The 22,789-nt window shown below is 44.7% G+C and overlaps 1 protein-coding gene and 1 pseudogene across 4 annotated transcripts in view; one reads left to right on the forward strand and one right to left on the reverse strand.

The window, feature by feature from the left end:
• Positions 1–16,505: 16,505 nt before the first annotated feature.
• Positions 16,506–16,915, reverse strand: LOC311525621 (large ribosomal subunit protein eL28 pseudogene; annotated as a pseudogene). Its single transcript has one exon. The product of its transcript is annotated as a large ribosomal subunit protein eL28 pseudogene (transcript).
• A 1,782-nt stretch (positions 16,916–18,697) lies between these two features.
• The window catches only part of LOC311525290 (uncharacterized protein C1orf21), a 195,434-nt gene continuing 191,342 nt past the window's right edge, over positions 18,698–22,789 (forward strand). For all 3 annotated transcript variants that reach the window (XM_084637317.1, XM_084637316.1, XM_084637315.1), the window contains exon 1: positions 18,698–18,881. The gene's annotated coding sequence lies outside the window, so the exon portion shown is untranslated. The remainder of the gene's footprint in view (positions 18,882–22,789) is intronic.

Raw genomic sequence — 22,789 nt, forward strand, 5'->3', positions numbered from 1 at the left:
GGCTCTGGCCGCTAGGCCACTCTGCCCTGCACCTAAGGGTGGCTGTATAGACTTTGGCCGCTAGGCCACGCTGCCCTGACCCTAAGGGCATAAACCATCACACCCTCCAAGAATTCTCGTAGATTGGTGAGGCATGATTTCCCTTTACTAAAACCATATTGACTCTTCCTCAACAAATTATGTTCATCTATATGTCTGACAATATTGTTCTTTATTATAGTTTCAACCAGTTTGCCTGGTACAGGCTTACAGGCGTGTAATTCCTGGGATCACCTCTGGAGCCCTTTTTAAAAATTGGTGTCACATTAGCTATCCTCCAGTCATCTGTTACAGAAGCTGATTTAAATGATAGGTTACAAATTACAGTTAGTAGTTCTTCAATTTCACATTTAAGTTCCTTCAGAACTCTTGGGTGAATACCATCTGGGCCTGGTGAATTATTACTGTTTAATTTACCAGTTTGTTCCAAAACATCCTGTAATGATACCTCAATCTGGGACAGTTCCTCAGATCGATCACCTAAAAAGAATGGCTCAGGTTTGGGAATCTCCCTCACATCCTCAACCGCAATGGCTTTATCGTCCTTGAGTGCTCCCTTAGCACTTCAATCGTCCAGTGGTCCCACTGGTTGTTTAGCAGGCTTTCTGCTTCTGATGTACTTAAAAAAATTTGCTATTACTTTCTGAGTCTTTGGCTAACTGTTCCTCAAATTCTTTTTTGGCCTTCCTAATTGTATTTTTACACTTCATTTGCCAGTATTTATGCTCCTTTCTATTTTCCTCACTATGATTTAACTTCCACTTTTTAAAGGATGCCTTTTTGCCTCTCACTGCTTCTTTAATACATTTACATTGAACCTCTATTATGGTGTCTTTAAAAAGTTTCCATGCAGATTGCAGAGATTTCACTTTTGGCACTGTACACTTTAATTTCTGTTTAACTAACCTCCTCATTTTTGTGTAGTTCCCCTTTTTTGAAATTAAATGCCACAGTGTTGGGCCGCTGTGGTGTTTTTCCTGCCACAGGGCTATTAAATTTAATTATATATGGTCACTATTACTAAGCGGTCCAGCTATATTCACCTCTGGGACCATATCCTGTGCTCCACTTAGGACTAAATCAAGAATTGCCTCACCTCTGATGGGTTCCAGGACCAGCTGCTCCCAGAACCAGTCATTTAAGGTATCAAGAAACTTTATCTCTGCATCCCATCCTGAGGTGACATGTACCCAGTCAATATGGGGATAACTGAAAACCCCCATTATTATTATTATTGAGTTTTTTATTTTAATAGCCTCTGTAGTCTCCCTGAGCATTTCACAGTCACTATCACCATCCTGGTCAGGTAGTCAGTAATATATCCCCACCGCTATATTATTATTAGAGCATGGAATTTCTATTTATAGTACATGGTACAGTTTGATTAATTTATTATTTTTACTTCATTTGATTCTACGCTTTCTTTCGCATGCCACTCTCCCACCAGCACAACCTGTTCTGTCCTTCCAATATATTTTGTACCCTGGTATTACTGTATCCCACTGATTATCCTCATTCCACCAAGTTTCTGTGATGCCTATTATATCAATATCCTCATTTAATATGAGGCACTCTAGTTCATCCATTTTATTGTTTAGACTTCTAGCATTGGTATATAAGCACTTTAAAGACCTGTCTCCTTTTAGCTGTCTGCCATTACACAATGTAATTGAATGGGATTATTTTTTATTTGACTGTTTCTGATCAGATCCTGCCTGTATTTTATCATTTTCCATCCTCTCATCCTCACTAGGACATAGAGATTCTCTTTTAATAGATCCTCCCCTAAGGGATGGCCGAACCATGTGCTCCTCCGCACCTGTCTGCTTTCCCCCAGCCCTTAGTTTAAAAACTGCTCTATAACCTTTTTAATGTTAAGTGCCAGCAATCTGGTTCCATTTTGGTTTAGATGGAGCCCATCCTTCCTGTATAGGCTCCCCCTTTCCCAAAAGTTTCACCAATTCCTAATAAATCTAAACTCCTCCTCCCCACACCATCATCTCATCCACGCATGTCAGTAAAGGGCTTTTGGTAAGAAGCACTGAGGATGATATAGATGCCAAAGTTGATTTTTTTTTTAAAGAGACTTTATTATTTGTTTTAATTTTTCCACTGCCATTTTCCGCACTGCATTTAAAAAGAGTTTTCCCCTTGTTTATTTCATGTGCTAATTTTTGTTTTAAGATCGCTGGAGCAGTATTTCCTGTAAAACCAGTAACGACTGATTTATAATTTAACAATGCCGATCATGCTCCAGAAGTTGCAATACTCAGCACCAGCAATCAAGATCTTATCATAATCCTGTAATAGCAGTTCAATTAACATCACAGTCCTGTCGAGTAATTATATAACAGCTCCTATCTCCCACCACATCAGCCCAACCTTTTCCCAAATGATCAGGGAAAAAAATAAGGGCATTCTGCAGTGTGCTCAAAAGGGCTGTGATATCCAAAAGTGCCTAAAGGAGTTAGATGCCTAACTCTCATTACAATTCAATGGGATTTAGGTGCCCAACTGCTTTCAGCTCCTTTGGAACTCCCAGCCAAAGTTAACAAATCCAAGTTCTGGTGGATCAGAGAGGCATGAATTTCAAAGTTAAGGGCCCTTCACAGAGAATGCCCTGCCTGCAGTTCCTTCCCATTTAAACCAAGGGCTTTACACTCTGTTGATCACAACCGCAGCAATATCACACATAGACTATCACAGCAGGCCTGAAACCATTTTGCACTCTTTGGTCAAAACCAGAGCCTTGAACTCACAAATTGTATTGGCAGCTAGTGAAGACCCCAAAGCACTTGTGTAGGCTGCTGTCAGTTTTGCTCTGTCTGTAATATGGAATAAGGACCTCGGAATTTGGCCCAGTAACACTGATCTTTATTCTTATTTACACAGCACCTTAAGTGCCATAATTTAGCTGAGGACAGTCTATGGGGACTAGTTTGTAGCAGAATGCCAAATACAAAGAGGGTCATTGAAAAGTATACTTTAACAATCTGAAGAGTAAACAAAGGTCAAACCAAATTTGGGTAAACAGAGACTTTCATAAAACTCCCTGGGATATCTGTGGATGGCTTTTACGCACTCTGCTAATCCTCCAGGCATGCTCAATTTCTGTCCCTTGATCCCCACTTTGTGATTGGTTTCACCTACATATTTGGGTTGAAACTCAAATAAGAAAACATCAGAAATATAGAATTACTTAGCCCTAATCAATGTATATTCATTTATAGCTCATGTTACTTATTTCAGGCTGCTTTCTGTCCTCTGAACACATGGAGTTCTCACTGCAGTAAATGAGAGCAGTTTATTCTTCCAAGGGGACAACTTGACCCCATAAGATGCACTAGTTTTGTCAATTTACCATGCACTTTTAAAATTGCAGATTAACAATATTTCAGTGTTTTATAATTATTCTGAATGCAATGAGCAGGGCCAGATTGTACAAAACAAACATCCACTAATTTGTAATCATTTAAATATGAAAAGGTAGACTTTGATGTTAATGCTCCAATAAGAAGAATCAGTAAGTTCATACTTCTGTTCCTATATTGTTTGTCTAGCAGAAGAGTAGTCCCAAACAGCAGTTCATTGATTTACAGTATAAGAGTCACTTTAGCAAGTTAGCCATGTTGTAACATTTTTTTTACATGACATCTTTAGATTTTGCAGTGCAGGGAAGATCTATGGGAGAAAATAAAATACAAATCTACAGAGATTGTGGCTTTCTGTTGCCTGTCTTCATTATCGTACAGTACCAGCTCTCTCATGCCAACAAGCCTAATTCTGATTTTTCTATAAACCTTGGGGATGGAGGGAGGGTTTAATCATCTAAGTTGTCAGAATCCTTTCACAATGACTGTTATTCTCCAACATGAGATTGTGTTTACAAAGACCTTGGAGTATTGATGTGTTTGTGAAAAGGGCCAACGTTTTAAAAATAATTTTTAGAGGAAAAACATTTTTGTTGAAGTTTATATTAACATTTCCAAAGCATTATTAAGATGCACTGTTCTATGGTAAGGTTGTCCTTACCATAGAACAGTGGTTCTCAACTAGGGATATGTATATGTGATGGGTTCGGTCACAGAGATCCCCTTGGGACTGTCACCTGATGTGCTGAAATTACCTCTGAGCCCATTTTCCCTGCCAGCTTGGGACTCAAGAATCATGCCTTGTTGAGCCAGACATGCTAGCAGGGTCTGGGCCATGCCCCCAAACCTGCAGACTTTACCTAAAAACAGCTCAGCAGGTTACCTGTTTCCAGCACCCAGACACCCAGCTCCCAATGGGATCCAAACCCCAAATACATCCATTTCACTCTGTATAAAGCTTACACAGGGTAAATTCATAAATTGTTCGCCTTCTATATCACCAATAGAGAGATATGCACAGCTGTTTGCTCCCCCAGGTATTAATCACTTACTGTGGGCTTACTAATAAACCAAAGTGACTTTATTAAGTATAAAAAGTAGGATTTAAGTGGTTTCAAGTAATAACAGCCAGGACAAAGTAAGTCACAAAGCAAAATAAAACAAAACACACAAGTCTAAGCCCAATACATTAAGAAACTGATTACAGGTAATATCTCAGCATCAAAGATGTTCCAATAAACTTCTTTCACAGACTAGACTCCTTCCTAGTCTGGGCCCAATCCTTTCCCTGGTACAGTCTTTGTTAGATCCAGCAGATGTCTCAGGTGGTAAGCAGGGTTTTTCTCATGACTGGCAGCCCCCTTTGTCCTGCTCCACCCCCTTTTATAGCTTTGGCACAAGGCAGGAATCTTTTGTCTGTGCTTGTCCCCACCCCAGCCTCATCAATGGAAAAGTACAAGGATTAAGATGGATTCCAGCATCATGTGACATGGTCACATGTCTCCATTTTTCCTGAGTTAACCCACATGTACACAGGAAGGTTTGCAGATAAATAAACCATTTACAACCAATTGTCCGGGTCAATGGGAGCCATCAAGATTCTAAATCACCATTAATGGCCCATACTTTGCATAATTACAATAGGACCTCAGAGTTATACTTCATATTTCTAGCTTCAGATACAAGAATGATACATGCATACCAATAGGAGGAATATATTCAGTAGGTTATAACCTTTGTTATGATACCTTACAAGAGACCTTTTGCATAAAGCATATTCAGTTACATCATATTCACACTCAAAAGCATTTTTCCATAAAACATATGGTGTGTAATGTCACAGTGTACATCTGCGGGTGCGCAGAGGTCTTCCAGGGGGTACATCAACTCATCTAGATATTTACCTAGTTTTACAACATGCTACATAAAATGCACTAGTGAAGTCCGTACAAACTAAAATTTCATACAAACAATGACTCGTTTTTGCTGTTCTACATACTATACACTGACATGTAAGTACAATATTTATAGTCCAATTATTTTATAATTATATGGTAAAAATGAGAAAGTACACATTTTTTCAGTAACAGTATGCTGTGACACTTTTGTATTTTTATGTCTGATTTTGTAAGCAAGTTATTTTTAAGTGAGGTGAAACTTGGGGGTACGCAAGACAAATCAGACTCCTGAAAAGTGTCCTATAGTATGGAAAAGCTGAGAGCCACTGCCATAGAACAGTGTGTTTCAACCTGTGGTCCATAGACCCCTGGGGAGTCTACAGACTATGTCTAAGATTTCCAAAAGGGTCCATACCTTCATTTGAAATTTTTTAGGGGTCTACCTATGGAAAAAGGTTGAAAACCATTGGATTAGATCTTTAAACTGTGCCTGCCTGTAATCTGTGTGGTATTTTAATATTTCATAGCTATTAATTAGTGCTTTGGGGAAAATGTACAGTCAATTATTCTGTTAATCAAAGCAAATTGATCTATGACTTCTCTCATTCCTCTTGTTTCTGAAATGTGGGCATACATGAGAAAGCAAAGGAAACTGCCAGTATCCCTCACAATATGTATACACTATACATTTGTAGTGGGCCTTTAGGTCTGATCTACACATATATTTTGTTCTGGTATAACTATGTTATAGGGGATTGATTTTTTAAAAAAAACAAATACTGTGACGGGGCAAGGCCAGATGGCTATAGAAAGGTAGTGGGAGATAGATATATTAGCTCCAGGCTAAACAAATCCCTGGTACCAGGTTAAGTGAAATGGAAGCTGCTCCAGGTCAATTAAGACACCTGGGGCCAATTAAGAACTTTCCAGAAGGCAGGGAGAATGCTAGGTTGATTGGGACACCTGAAGCCAATCAGGGGCTGGCTGAAACTAGTTAAAAGCCTCCCAGTCAGTCAGGTGACTGTGGATGTCAGGAGCTGTGGAAGGAAGTTGTGCTGTTGGAGAGGCTAAGTAGTACACACCATATCAGGCACAAGGAAGGAGGCCCTGAGGTAAGGGTGAAGTGGAGTTTGAGGAAGTGAGGGCTGCTGTGGGGGAAGTAGCCCAGGGAATTGTACATGTCATGTTTCTAAAAGGTCAGCTACCATAGCTGATACTATTAGGGTCCCTGGGCTGGAGCCCAGAGTAGAAGGTGGGCCTGGGCTCCCCCCCACCCCACACCTTTGCCCCCTGATTAATCACTGAGACTGGAAGACAACAGAGACTGTGCAAGGAAGGATAACTTCTCCTGACCTCCCTTGCTAGCTTATGATGAAAGTGGCTCAGTAGACTGTGACCCTTGTCCCTAGAGAAAGAAGGGTTACGTGGAGGGTCACAGTGAGCCTCTGAGGCTAGCGAAATCCGCCAGGAAACGCGGGACCCACGGAGGCAAGGACAGAGCTTTGTCACAATACTTATAGTGATAGGGTTGCCAACCTTCTAATTGCAGAAAACCAAACACCCTTGCCCTGCCCAATGCCCCACCCCTTCTCTGAAGCCCCGCTCCCACTCACTGCACACCCCCTACTCCATTGCTCGCTCTTCCTCACCCTTGCTCATTTTCACTGGGCTGGGGCAGGGGGTTGTAGTATGGGAGAGGTGAGGGCTCTGGCTGAGGATGTGGGCTCTGGGGTGGGGCCGGGGATGAGGGGTTTGGAGTGCAGGAGGGGGATCCAGGCTAGGGGGTGGGACCAAGGGGTTTGGATTGTGGTAGGGGGCTTTGGGCTGAGGCAGGGAGTTGGGTGTGGGAGGGGGTACAGGATCTGGGTGGGGGTGGGGCCCCTGGGGTGGGGCCAGAAATGAGTGGTTCAGGATTCAGGAGGGGGCTCAGGGCTGGGGCAGAGGGTTGGGGTGCAGGGGGGGGTGAGGGCTTGGGCTGGGGATGTGGGCTCTGGGGTGGGGCTGAAGCTTGGGGTGTGGGAAAGGGTACAGGCTCTGGCCTGGAGGTGTGGGCTCCGGGGTGGGGCCAGAAATGCTGGAGGGGGCTCAGGGCTGGGGTAGGGGGTTGGGGCATGGGCTCTGGGCAGCACTTACCTCAGGTGGCTCCCAGAAGCAGATGGCATGTCCCTCCGGCTCCTAGGTGAAGAGGTGGCCACATGGCTGTGCATGCTGCCCCTGGCTGCAGGTGCCGTCCCCGCAGCTCCCATTGGATGTGGTTCCCGGCCAATGGGAGCTGCAAAGGTGGTGCTTGGGGCAGAAGCAGCACGCAGAACCCTTGTGGCTGTCCCTCTGCCTAGGAGCTGCAGAAACATGCCAACCTCTTCTGGGAGCTGCATGGAGCTGGGCACAGAGCCTGCCAGTGCTGCCAAGTGGACTTTTAACAGCCTGGTCAGCGAGCCACCAGGGTCCCTTTTCGACCAGATGTTCCTCTATAGTGGTACAAATCTTAGTTTGGATGCAGTTATATCGTTATAAAGGTGCTTTATAGCAGTATAGCTCATTCCTCTTCCTTACAGGAATAAGCTACATCAGAATAAACACCTTTATTCTTATCATTCACACTAAGGATTGTAACAGTATAGCTATATCTGTAAAAATCACACCCCTAATTAAAATAGCTATGCTGGTACACAAACTGTGTTTAGACCAGGCCTAACAATAACTCAAAGCACGATTCCATGGTCCATAAGGTACCAAGTCAGGAAAGCACTTACGTTTAAGCATGTGTTAAGTTTCCTTGAAGTTTAGTCCATACTTCAGTGTTGTGCTGCCTCTGGGCCTAAATGAGCTGAACTCCCACTGATTTCAAGAGGAGTTTTGTTTGATGAGGGCCTCTTGGTCCTGCACCATTAAGAACAATGGCAGATTTCTTCCCATTCACCTCACAAGAGGTAAGATATCACTCTTGCAGCACTTAGAGCCCCTGCAGCTTTACATGGGAGAAATTAAGTCTGGCATTCAACCTAGTCTACTTCCTACAGTACAAGACAGTAGGAAATTGCTTCTCTGCAGTTCCTGGAACAGCCATGCCATAGGTCTCTGTTTAATTATTCTGACCCAGGTCTATTAGCTAAGACTGTAGCGTGATCAGGATAGCGTGTAGCGTGGATAGGATACAGAAGGACCTAGACCAATTGGAAGATTGGGCCAAAAGGAATCTGATGAGGTTCAATAAGGATAAGTGCAGGGTCCTGCACTTAGGACAGAAGAACCCAATGCACAGCTACAGACTAGGGACCGAATGGCTAGGCAGCAGTTCTGCAGAAAAGGACCTAGGGGTGACAGTGGACGAGAAGCTGGATATGAGTCAGCAGTGTGCCCTTGTTGCCAAGAAGGCCAATGGCATTTTGGGATGTATAAGTAGGGGCATAGCGAGCAGATCGAGGGACGTGATCGTTCCCCTCTATTCGACATTGGTGAGGCCTCATCTGGAGTACTGTGTCCAGTTTTGGGCCCCACACTTCAAGAAGGATGTGGATAAATTGGAGAGAGTCCAGCGAAGGGCAACAAAAATGATTAGGGGACTGGAACACATGAGTTATGAGGAGAGGCTGAGGGAGCTGGGATTGTTTAGCCTGCAGAAGAGAAGAATGAGGGGGGATTTGATAGCTGCTTTCAACTACCTGAAAGGGGGTTCCAAAGAGGATGGCTCTAGACTGTTCTCAATGGTAGCAGATGACAGAACGAGGAGTAATGGTCTCAAGTTGCAGTGGGGGAGGTTTAGATTGGATATTAGGAAAAACTTTTTCACTAAGAGGGTGGTGAAACACTGGAATGCGTTACCTAGGGAGGTGGTAGAATCTCCTTCCTTAGAGGTTTTTAAGGTCAGGCTTGACAAAGCCCTGGCTGGGATTATTTAACTGGGAATTGGTCCTGCTTTGAGCAGGGGGTTGGACTAGATGACCTTCTGGGGTCCCTTCCAACCCTGATATTCTATGATTCTATGATTCTATGATCATGTGGCTTACCACTGTTGGAGGACAGAGCATCGCAGTGAATGGCTGGGGGGTAATGTTAGTGTTAAATATGTACATAACGCCATAACTTTGATCCACATTTTATCATTTTCCAATTTCCTCTAAAAGATGCACCAGATTCAGTACCTCAGCTCAGAAGTGACTACGAAAAGCCACCAAAATAGAGGATTAATTCCTTTCTGCTTTTAGAAAGGACAGTGAAGTGGTAATTGTACTAGTCCAGTCAACAAGCATTAAAAAACAAGCATGTGTGGGTGAGAACACTGATTTACATGTACATAATTTGTAGAAAGATTAGCTAGCTGCTCCAATAGCATCAGGATTTAAAAAAAAAGCAGAAGTTTGGTCTCGGAGACTAAACAAAATATGTTCAGTTTATGCTGCTCTTATATGGTCAGTAATATCTGAAACTATGTATAGCTATGTAGCAATCATATCTTATCCACCCTGCAAGTGCAAAATACCATTTAAAAAGGGTTAGTAATATGCACAAGACAGTGTAATCATCACCTTTTTGTAAAATGGAGCCCCCTTGGCTTTAGATTTGTCACTGCAGAGCAGAGAACGTTTGTTCTCTTGGAGTAGCTTCCCTGTTTTTATGTCTGTCCTTCTGAAACAAAGGACTTGTCTACACTTAAAATGCTGCACCGCTGCAGCTGCGCCACTGTAGCACTTCAGCTAAACCACTACCTACTACGCTGATGGGAGGGCTTCTCCTGTCGGCATAGATAATCCATCTCCCTGAGAGGCTGTAGCTATGTTGACCAGAAAATTCTCTGGGCAACCTAGTGCAATCTACATTAGGGGTTAGGTCAGTTGAACTGTGTCATGCAGGGGTGTAGTGACCTAATTTCCTAGTGTAGATCAAGCCTTATTTCCAAAGCAGAGAAAAATAAGGAGGTTGCCAGAAAAAGGAATGAAGAAATAATCTTTAACGGGAAGCTATTAAGGAGCTGAGTCCTAAAATTTTACTTGCCTAAACATTTTTTATAGTTTCATAGGAAAAACTCTGGGGTTTAAGTTTGTGCTTTTGTTATTACAGCAGAGAAATAAGACACAAGCTAACTACTGGCCTGGTCTACACTAGAAAGTTTGGTCAAGCCAGCTACATTGTTCAGGGGTGTGAAAAATTCATACCCCTGAAAGACTTAGTTAACCCGTTGTAAACTCCAGCATAAATAGTGCTAGGTCAATGGAAGAATTCTTCTGTCAACCTAGTTAACACCTTTCAGAGAGGTGGACTTACTACAGCAATGGAAGAACCTCTTCTGTTGCTGTAGTAAGTTTCCACACAAAAACAGTGCAGCTGCAACTGTGCCATTATAGCATTTCTAGTGTAGACATACCCATTGTGTTTCTACAGCCTAAGGTGGCACTGTGGCTTGTATTTATTTTCCTAGCTCTGCAATAGCAGTTCACTAAAGTACTATAGCTAAATTTTTCAAAGGAACCTCAACCCAGCCTCCAAAGTGCTGTGCGAATACCAGCATTTGTACTTGAAGATGACACCCAAGGACGCTTGCCCTGGTGAGAGTGTGCCCTGTGTACATTAAAATGTTTTTCTATGCAGATTTGAAGCATGTCATCAGTTCCACTCAACACCATAGTTCCCCTGGGCATCACGTCATGGCATTGCAGGGGTCTTTGCCTCTAGTGCCCCCTATTGATTATCTCTTTGGCCCTGCACTGGCCTGTTTCTGACCACAACTAAGCCATCTGACTAAGCCATGTCTAGTCCAACAGACCCCCTTTCAGAGTAAAAAAAAGTCCAAATGTCCTAATAAGAGCTCTTTTTCACCCCTCCAAGGCTACTCTTCATCCCTTTTTCTAGGCTCCTCAGCTCCACCCTGGGCTCAACAATCATTGTATTGAGTCTTATGCCTCTTTCTTGGTGCTAGTAGAGGAACTTTAGCCTCACTCTCTGCTCTGGATTTGAGCCCAGGGACCCTGTGTTATGCAGCTAGATTTGCTCCTTCAAACATACTGCTGTTTCCTTGGGTCACTTCCTACCTCCAAGCTCCTTGCGCTGTTTTCTGGTAGCCTATGGTTAATACAGCCTCTCCTTTGGTTCCCAGGCTTCTCCCTTAGTCCTCCCAGCTCCCTGTTCCTCCCCTGGAATACTAGCCCATAGGGCTGGCTGCCTCACCGGGCCAGAGTCTTGCCCTTCCAAGGCCCATCACAGGGACTAACTCTAGCCGTACAGCCTTTCCCAGAGAGAGGGAACTCTATTTCTCCTCTCTTCTAAGTCTCCTTTGTTTGACTGAGTTCACCTGTCTCTCTATGTAGTCCACCCTGAACCTTTCACAGCTGGGGTCCTATTGTAATTAAATCTCCAGATCAAGATCAGCGGGGGGCAGGAGGGGGGATAGCTCCTATGTCACAGGCAAGTCTGAGCCCAACTCCCATTAAAGGGCCAGATAGTCTATGACAGGGCCCTTCTGCAGTAAAACTCGCAGATAGTCTCATGGAGAGTTTTTTCCCTAAGAACTCACCATCTTCACAGAGATCCCCTTTCCCCTCACATTGCCCTGTTGCGTGGGAGTAGGGTTTGCCACCCTTCTGCATAAAAGGCCATGAGGCCTGCCCCCTAATTGCCTGATCAGAATGCAAGGCCATCCACAAGGAAGCTCTGTGCCTCTGTCCAGGTTCTGGCCCCTGGCAGTTCAGTGCCACTGGCTTTGGCTTTCGCTGGGGGATTCTAGAGAAAGATAATACAGCTTGGGCCATGTTTGTCATCTGTTCTGACTAAACTCCATGGGTCTGGAGAAGGAAGAAAGTGCATCCGCATTGGCTCTGTTCACAGGGCTGTCCCCAGGAGAGTGTGGGGCCCAGGACAAATCAGATCCCGACGGCTTGGGGGCCCTGCTCTGCATCGGCAGCTGGGCCAGCAGGGCGGATCTGACTTGGTGCTGAGCTGCCTGCTGCTGCTGGCAGTTGCCGGCGCCTATCGCGGGGCTATTGTTGGCCATAGTGCCATGGCGGCTCAGGGCTCTGGCCGGGGCAGGGGACTCACCACACTGAAATGCAAGTGTCAGAGCCCTGGTTGCGTGGGACAGCAGCCCGGACCCTGGTCGCAGGGAGACAGCAGAGCCCTGGTCATGCAGGACGGCAGCTGGGATCCTGGGCACGAGGCAGCAGCTGGGACCCTGAGCACGGGGCTGTCAGCCGGAAGCCCAGGAGTGCTGCAGCACCCCCCGCACCTCTAGTTCCCGTGCCTATGTCTTCCAGGAACAACCGCACTGGCCAATCGCACCAGCCCGCGGGGCCCCCCAAAGCATGGGGCCTGGAGCAGTCACCCCAATTTGCCCTATCAAGGGATGGCTCTGTCTATCCAGGCCAGCCCACCCCTCACTCCAGCACATTCAGTCCTCCCACCATTCACACACTGTGGACCCTGGATACAGAGAACACCCTCTGCAGGGTCCAGGACTCTGGAGATGGCACTGTAGAAGTGGCTGAGCTTCCTTTCTTCATGGGGGGGGGGGCGGGGGGGAGATCTGCATGTGAAGGGGTTCCGTGAAGTCACAGATCTTGGTGGGACAATCTGGGCCTCTATCTTTTGTGCACAGAATTGCCTTGTAAGTGAGCAAACAGCACACACAGATGCTGGTGCATGCAAAATCAGAGACCAGAGGCCGATGTGATCCCACTGTGGAGCTGCTTTTATCACGAATGCACAAACCTAGCTGCCTTGGCACACTGTAAGACACAGTATGAATGAAGTAGTTAAAAACCAAAGTGCCAATGTTAATTTCAATTTCATTTTAAAAAGTCAAGAGAAGAGGACAAATCAATTAGTGGGAACATATTTTCAGAAGATACTATAAAAACTGCACAATTATTTTACATGATCCTTTTAAATTACTTTGCATGGAACAAAAAAGTAGGAAGGGTGTGTTTTTAGAATCAACTTTACTACTGTTTAATGGATGGTTATTGAGGCTTTTCATTTTTAATTAAGGATCCACTCTTAATTAAATCATCTCTTTCAGCATCCTGTGATGTGACTATTTCAAGATTTCAGTATCTTATAAGCAGAATATACTGTGTAGTCAGTCTGCAGCATTCAGATGCCTCTGGGTTAGAGGTTTCAGAGTGGTAGCCATGTTAGTCTGTATCAGCAAAAAAAACCAAGGAGTACTTGTGACACCTTAGAAACGAACAAATTTATTTGGGCATAAGCTTTCGTGGGCTAAAACTCACTTCATTGGATGCATGCAGTGGAAAATACAGTAGGAAGATATATATACACAGAGAACATGAAAAAATGGGTGTTGCCATACACACTGTAAAGAGACCAATTAATTGAGATGGGCTATTATCAGCAGGAGAAAAAAAAACCTTTTGTAGTGATAATCAGGATGACCCATTTCAAACAGTTGACAGGAAGGTGTGAGTAACGGTGGGGGTGGGGAAATTAGCATGGGGAAATAGTTTTTACTTTGTGTAATGACCTATCCACTGCCAGTCTTTATTCAAGCCTAATTTAATGGTGTCCAGTTTGCAAATTAATTCCAATTCTGCAGTTTCTCATTGGAGTCTGTATTTGAAGTTTTTGTTGGAGAATTGTGACTTTTAGGTCTGAAATTGAGTGACCAGGGAGGTTGAAGTGTTCTCCGACTGGTTTTTGAATGTTATAATTCTTGATGTCTGATTTGTGTCCATTTATTTTTTTGCGTAGAGATTGTCCAGTTTGGCCAATGTACATGGCAGAGGGGCATTGTTGGCACATGATGGCATCAATCACATTGGTAGATGTGCAGGTGAACGAGCCTCTTATGGTGTGGCTGATGTGATTAGGTAAGTAAAAATATATTATTATGCCATCTAACTATTACCTATCACCAGTGATTTATTTGTGAAATTCCTAGAGGGAGGAAGCCGCATAAAAATGTCTCAAAGCTGTGGACCGAGGTAAATAATGTGTCATAATAAATGTAGCAAACAATAATGCAAAGCACAAAATATATGCAGAAAGAAGTGGAGGAAATACAGTCCTCTTGTGGGCTAGAAAGTTACTCAACACCTAGAGCCATGGGATAGATAGTTTAGAGGGGTGGGAGCCTGGAGGAGGATTTTTTTTTTGGCTTCCCCCTCTTACAACTAAAGCACTACCTGTCCCTGTCAAGATGACTCCTTTTCAACACAAGCTTCTCTATGCATAAATGTGGGGATGCATTTATTCCTCAAATAGCAGCCCTGTGCCTCCCTTGCCAATCCTGTCTCAGAAGGAGACAATCTCTCTCTCTCCCTCCCTTCTGGATGATTCATTCACCGTGCAGACAGTGCTGATAGAGAGGAGACAGGCTTGTTTGTAATGCCTGAACTGGGTAGTAGCCAGAGGCAGTTCCATCAGCACAGCTGTGCCTTTGCTGCCTGTTATCCAGGTCAGGCTGCGTGTGCCAGTCAGTCACTCAGTCTGTCTTGTCTCTCCCACCACAAGCAGTGACTAAGCAGAGAAAGGTTCTCTCCCCAGCCCTTTTAGTGTGTGAGTGATTGAGAAACCAATCAGTCTCTTTCCATGACATCCTGAGTGTCTGGCTGAGCAGAGTGATATCCCCTTCCTGTTCTCAGCTGTTCTTCCATTCTAACCCAGGGATGGAAGTGAGCAGGATCAGGTCACGTTGCTGTTCCAGTGCTTCTCTGGTGGTCCCCAGCAGTTTCTGTAGAATTTGTTGTAATTTAAAAATCACTGAATCCGTAGCCCTTCTTGCTGCAAAGAAAACCCTCCAAGTGTGAATCAATGCCATTTAGTCTTGTTGGGCCTGTTTACATTAGGCAAGTGCACCACTGCAGGGACAGTAATTACATTAAATTGCTGGTTGTACTGCTTGTATGTGCAGCAACTCAGGTTTTGGAAAACCCATATTGGCATGTCTGTGCTCAGTGCACTCTATACACCATTATTCTATCAGGGAGTGCAGCACTCTGGAAGGAACCTGGGAGGATTGGTTGTATAGGTGCAACTACAATGCCTGTGACTTCCTGTCCACACTGCAGGGGAAAAACAATACACTGTCGCGGCTGAATATGAGCTAATGATTTTCTCTGTGGTGATGCAACTAATCAATGGTTCTAACATATTTACTGCTCTGTGAGGTATGTTGAAGGTATTACACCCTACATTTGATAGCAATTACTTTTTGCCTATTATAGATGGGCCTATATGTCTATAAAAGTTCTGTTTAAATCTGAGCGTCATGAATTGCCCCTTTCATCTCAATAGAACCTTGATTCTGAAACATAACAGTGCCATTTCCCCATCTAAGCTATTTACAGAGAACCAATCACTGTAGTATATAAGCGCTGAACATAGTCAACTAAGAGAGGGTAAGAACTCTGATTTCCCTTTTCTGACAGGTTTCAGAGTAACAGCCGTGTTAGTCTGTATTCGCAAAAAGAAAAGGAGTACTTGTGGCACCTTAGAGACTAACCAATTTATTAGAGCATAAGCTTTCGTGAGCTACAGCTCACTTCATCAGATGCATATCGTGGAAACTGCAGCAGACTTTATATATACACAGAGAATATGAACCAATACCTCCTCCCACCCCACTGTCCTGCTGGTAATAGCTTATCTAAAGTGATCATCAGGTGGGCCATTTCCAGCACAAATCCAGGTTTTCTCACCCTCCACCCCCCCACACAAATTCACTCTCCTCTATCACCAGCAGGAGAGTGAATTTGTGTGGGGGGGTGGAGGGTGAGAAAACCTGGATTTGTGCTGGAAATGGCCCACCTGATGATCACTTTAGATAAGCTATTACCAGCAGGACAGTGGGGTGGGAGGAGGTATTGGTTCATATTCTCTGTGTATATATAAAGTCTGCTGCAGTTTCCACGATATGCATCTGATGAAGTGAGCTGTAGCTCACGAAAGCTTATGCTCTAATAAATTGGTTAGTCTCTAAGGTGCCACAAGTACTCCTTTCCCTTTTCTGGAGATTCATCATTTGGATTTTGCTTGATGTTTCATGTGTTGTTTTTTTTAATGTAATCTCTATCACCCCTCCTATTGCTGGCTGGCTTTTGCAAATGTAAAAAAGTGGGTTTTGCATTGGACTGTAAAAATGGTTAAATCAGAGTGCACTCGCCAAAAGAGCATTCCACTATGTAGGACCTCCCACCAGATATGCATTGCTTCTAGCTCCTGACAGCCTCCCCCGGTTTGAATCCTTTATTGGGACATGCTAGCCATTCACGCTGTCTTGGTAGCCCAGGTTCTCTTCTTCTTCACCACCACCGGCTTCTGGCTCTGCAGGGCGCTCATGCACAGATGCTTGCGGAAGCTGTTCTTGTGGATGATGTGACGCAGGCTGTTGAGCATAGCCTGGGCGTTCTTGTTAATGGCCGTCTTCTCATAGGACGTGGCTGGCTTGCGCTGGACTGCCCGTTTCTTCAGCTCCACCACAATCCCCTTCCCGTCTGCCATGAGCTTCACGCCGACCGTCTTGCGATGGATCAGCCTGTTGTAGTGGAAGGAGTTTCTGGCCTTCAGGTTGTTCGGCTCGGTGCTGTAGGTTGCTTTGTTCTGCTTGAGGAGGAAGTTGGAGCTGTTGCGAATGATCATCCACTGCAGATGGGCCAACATCGTCCTGCTCTCGCGGCCGCTGCCGGAAATGGATAGTGGGCAAATGGAGTATCTCTGTCCCTGATGATCACAGTTGTCTCAGGGAGGAAAGGTTGCAAATGACAAGGCAGTCATTGAAGTAACCTGGTTCAGGCCCATTATAAGAGCTTTAAAGACTATGACAAGGACTGTGAATTGGTCCTGGTATCTGATGGGGTAGAGGGCACAGCACACTCATGTGTTCCTTAAAGTTTACCCCACTCAGGAAGAGGACAACTGCATGTAGAAATTTCATCACTTTCAGAGAGTTTTGACATCTGAAGATTAAAAGCACTGAGAATTATTAATAGTAATTCACTGCTGATCATTTTAGTAGCAATGTCCAGCTGACATGTTCTCCTTCCTCTAATTTCGTTATTATCCAGTTACAAAGGCGAAGAAGCATTATTTGTCCATTACTGCAATGTTTATATTTCATGATCACCAAAACACCTGCCACAGAGATCAAGGCCTCAGTGTGCTAGGCCAGTGGTTCTCAACCAGGGATACGTGTAGCCCTGAGGGCAAGCAGATGTCTTCCATGAGGTACATCAACTCATCTAGATATTTGCCTAGTTTTACAACAGGCTATAGAAAAAGCACTAGCCAACTCAGTACAAACTACAATTTCATACAGACAATGACTTGTTTATACTGCTCTATATACTATGTATATAATATACATGTAAGTATGATATTTATATCCCAATCAATTTATTTTATAATTATATGGTAAAAATGAGAAAGTAAGCAATTTTTCAATCGTAGTGTTCTGTGACATTTTTGTATTTTTATGTCTGATTTTGTAAGCAAGTCATTTTAAAGTGAGTTGAAACTTCAGGTATGCAAGACAAATCAGACTCCTGAAAGGGGTACAGTAGTCTGGAAAGCTGGAAAGCCACTGTGTTAGGCACTGTACATATATATATATAATAAGAGAGGCCCTCCCTTGAAAAGTTTACAGTTGAAGGAGACAAAACAGACAAAGGGTGAGAAGGAAATCACAGGCACAGAGAGATGAAGTGACTTGCCCAAGGTCACCCAACAGAGCAGGGAATAAATCCCCAGTCTCAGCAGCATTGGAACAATTTTTATAGTGGGGGTACTGAAAGCCATTGAACAAAACTGTAAACCCCATATATGATAGAAACCACTTAAAGTCAGGGGCTGCTACTGCACTCCCAGTGCCCCTCATTCCAGCACCCCATCTCTTGAGTCCTAATTCAGTGCCCTAGTCACTGGACCACACTGCCTTTCAGGTCGTTTAATCTCTTTGCAGCTAGCGTTAAGATTGGTGCTCACTGTATGCTTTCCAGAGTCCCCTCTAGTTTGAAGCATCCCAGACACTGGGGCTCCTTCCATTCCCCTTGGGAGATCATGCCACAGCCTCGTCCATCTGCCCCCGTCGGGACGTTCTTCTGGAACGTTCTCGGCCTTTGTTCCTAGTTCACCCCATTCCCCCTTGGGCTGCCTCAGGGCACAGCCAGGGTCGGAGGCATGAGGAGATACTGGGCGGGAACGGAGGGAGCCAGGGAGAGGGGAAGGAGGCAAAAGGGCAGCAAGCAAGAGAAGAAGGGGGGAGCCAGCACATTTCCCCCCGTTTCGCTCTCCCACTCTGCCCTCCACCTCCCCATCCTCCCTTCTCCTTCAGCCAGGCCTCTGCCTGCCCCTTCCCTCTCCCTCCATCCCTATATCTTAATTCCCTCTCTCTGCCCGCCCCTGCCTGGCCGGGCGGAGCTCGCCCCCTCTATCCCGCCCCTTCCCCGCTCGGTCCCTCCCCCTGCTGCCCGGAGAGGCCGCTCCGCTGCCGCCTCCGGGAGCGCCCCACGGAGCCGTCTCCCGGAGTTGGAGCCGCTCGTCTCCCGGCCCGGCCCTCCCGCTGCCCTGGGACTGGGGGACCTGCTTGAGCCGACCCGGCAGGAGGCGGAGGGGCTTGGCGGCCCCTGAGGTGAGTGTTGCCCCGTCTCCCCATTCCCCTGCGTCGGGAGCTAGTTGCGGCGAAGCCTCCCTCGGGAGCCTGGCGGGGAGGCCCGCCGGGTGGGGAGCGGGAAGGCGCTGGAGCGGCCGCCGGGTGCCGAGCGGTTGGGGAAGGGGGCAGAGATGCTGCCTCCGCCGCCTCCTGCAGCCCCTCGGAGGCCTGGCCATCGCATTTGCCGCTGCCCTTTGCGAGCTGAAGCGGTGGAACCCGCCCACTTCCCCAAGCCGAGTTTCCAGGACAAATCCGCTCCCTGCAGCTGCCTGTGGGTGCGGGAGCTGGGGGATCCCCCTTTGCCTCATCCTCCCCCCAAAGGCTGACCTATTCATGTGCTTATTTGTGTGCCTCAGATTCCTCTTCCTCCCATGTATTATTCATGTCCTTGCTAGGTAGGCTGGCTGGTTATTGTACGTGGAATAGATTTCATTCCTCCTCTGCAGTTCGCAAAGTGCCCCTGCTCCAGAGAGAGGATTCAGGGGTTTGGGTGTTCCCATCCTCTGCATTTTCCTGGTTTTGTGTTCGTTTTTAACCTAGATTGCTTTACAACCCATTCTTAAAGGAGCTAGCTGGCCATAACATATGCAGCAGAAGTGGACATTAATATCTAAAGTAAGACACTAATGTTGTGTGGATTTTTCTCAGATTACAGGAGTTAGACAATATAAATAACTGGCTGGAGATTTCTTATCCTCATAAGGAATGGATGTCCAGGGAGAGGCCCTACATAAAATATCATTTTTAGTGTTTAACAGAATATGCATTGCAATATCCAACGGCTGTAACGTAGCCAGCACTTACACCATCACTGACTTAACTGTAGATGTCAGACTGTGCTTACCCTGATGTGATGTCAGACTCCTAATAATAATATACATTGCAATGGTGAGTTTAGCGCTGGCTAATGATTTTGGAGACAGTTTTCTGTTCATTTGTAGAGTGGGATCAACATGGACAGAAGTAGTGCAGCCTCTCCCTTATTCCCCCCATAGAGTTGGTTCTGCTAGAGAGGCAGAGAAGGCAGTTCCCTTGGGGCAACAAAATATTAGGGGCAGCAGAGTAATCGGTAACTATCTGCATGGGTGACTGCAGGCTGGTAGGAGTGAATATTTGTCAGTTTGCCTGGGGCAGAGCTACAGGTAGCTACCTTTCCTTTGGAGCCCCAACAATAGTTAAACGGATCACCTATACAGGTTAGAGCAGTGGTTCTCAACCCATGGGCTGCTTGTGGCCCAATCAGCATATAGCTGCAGCCTGTGTGACATCCTCTGGGCCACACAGGTAGTATATATATTACGTGGATGCAGCCCACATAACACATAGAGAGCTGCATATGTTGTCCATGATGGTAAATAGGTTGAGAACCACTGGGTTAGAGGGTAGTTTGCTTATGTCTGTCCAGTGCTTTGCTTCTCTGCTGAGGCAGCCAATAAGGGTGTCAGTCATGATGATGGCTTTTGTTATGTGAATGTTTGTGCATTAGAAAGTAGACTGAGTCAAACAGCTGGATTTTTGCGTAGAGACTGTCCAGTTTGGCCAATGTACATGGCAGAGGGGCATTGCTGGAACATGATGGCATATATCACATTGCTAGATGTGCAGGTGAACGAGCCCCTGATGGCGTGGCTAATGTGATTAGGTCCTATGATGGTGTCACTTGAATAAATATGTGGACAGAGTTGGCATCGTGCTTTATTGCAAGGATAGGTTCCTGGGTTGGTGTGAAAAAATAGATTGACAGAGCCAGAAGAGTACCCAGAAGTCACCTACTACAGGACAGGCCCAACAAAGAAAATAACAGAATGCCACTAGCTCTCACCTTCAGCCCCCAACTAAAACCTCTCCAGCGCATCATCAAAGATTTACAACTTATCCTGAAAAATGATCCCTCACTCTCACAGTTCTTGGGAGACAGACCAGTCCTCGCTTACAGACAGCCCCCCAACCTGAAGCAAACCAGCAACCACACAACAAAAACACTAACCCAGGAACCTATCCTTGCAAAAGAATAAATAGACACAAATCTGACATCAGGAATCATAACATTCAAAAACCGGTAGGAGAACACTTCAACCTCTCTGGCCACTCAGTAAAAGACTTAAGGGTGGCAATTTTGCAACAGAAAAGCTTCAAAAACAGACTCCAATGAGCAACTGCTGAGCTTGAATTAATATGCAAACTAGATACCACAAACTTGGGTTTGAATAGAGACTGGGAGTGGCTGGGTTATTACACATATTGAATCTATTTCCCCATATTAAGTATCCTCACACCTTCTTGTCAACTGTCTAAATGGGCCATCTTGATTATCACTACAAAAGTTTTTTTCTCCTGCTGATAATAGCTCATCTTAATTAATTAGCCTCTTATAGTTTGTATGGCAACTTCCACCTTCTCTGTATGTGTATATATATCTTCTTACTATATGTTCCATTCTATGCATCCGATGAAGCGGGCTGTAGCCCACGAAAGCTTATGCTCTAATAAATTTGTTAGTCTCTAAGGTGCCACAAGTACTCCTGTTCTTTTTTGGGGTAACGAGAAGCCCAGAGCACTATAGCCTTGCTATTGCACTTTCTTGTGTTAGGGGACCCCAAATTATGTTTGTTGCTTTCGGTTTTGGTGTTTGTTTTAATTAATACTTCATTATGATATTAAAAAAAACAAAACACCTTTCCACTGCTGTGCCACTGATGGAACAGCATTTAAACATAGAGTATATCTTGGGAGGTATTTACTGTGTCTGTTTATTTCCAAAAGGCACAGACATGGATGAAAAGTGTCAGAAATGGCAGTCATGCTCATTCTGGGGTGAGAAAGCCAAAGGAATTTTGCATTGGTATGGTTAAAGCTGTAATTTACAGCTGTGATGTCAAACACATGAATGATACATTTTTAGCTGACATGATGTGTAAATTATGGATTTTGTTTTTATATGTGCAATCATTTATTTTGAAAATCATTGTTGTATAGTTGACTTCATATTATAGTTGGAACAAGATACAACAGGATGTGCTTTTATTGTGCAATAATGTTCAGTGGTTGAAAACATTCTGCTTTATCTTGTGCCTTACAGTGTATACTGGGTGTGAGGTTATTACACAGGATCTGCACACCGTGTCATATTTTGTACACTACATAGTTATGAAAGCATTTACGTGGTGCTAAGATTTTGCTTTTGTTCTTTGTAATATCACTATGTGTTGCATACTGAATTTAAAATAATGGTGTTACTAAAAGTGAGCAACTTCTATATATCTTTCCTAAAGAGAGAGAGAGAGAGAGCGAGCAGCTTAGTTGTTCAAGTCTAATGTAGTTTGTTGTGCAATCACACTAACAAAGGTTGATGCGATTGTTCAACTTTAGGTAAACAAATTCAGTACAACACAATAGATTAGAATTAATATTAATACACTTGAGGCGTGTGCTGTACTTTATCTTATTGTTGAAAATACTTTACAAAAACATGTTTAAAAGGACATTGTTGCATATTCAAGATCATATTTAGAACAAACTTCTATGCCTTTATCATTCTGTAGTATTACTGATTATATATATTTCAGTAGCACTGAATGTGTTGGCACTGTCCACGCTCCCAGGTAGAGTTAGTGCCCGCTCCAAAGGCCCCAACCGTGTAAGCTATTGCATGTGAGCAGATCCCTGAAATTGTGTAGAGTCTGATTGACTTGAGTGGGGCTCCATGTGGGCACATACTGATCACAGTGCAGGATCAGGGCCTAAGAAGACAAGCATCATACAATCAAAGGTGTGGTTTTGTTTAAAATTAATATACATCAGCTGTATCTGGCAACCCCTCAACATTATGAATTGGCCAGTTTCTTGTAGTTGTTGCAGAAGCAGTGGGGTTGGAGAAGCTATTTGAA

The sequence above is a fragment of the Lepidochelys olivacea genome, assembly GCF_965140295.1.
Source record: "Lepidochelys olivacea isolate rLepOli2 genome assembly, chromosome: 8".
Lineage (NCBI taxonomy): Eukaryota > Metazoa > Chordata > Testudines > Cheloniidae > Lepidochelys > Lepidochelys olivacea.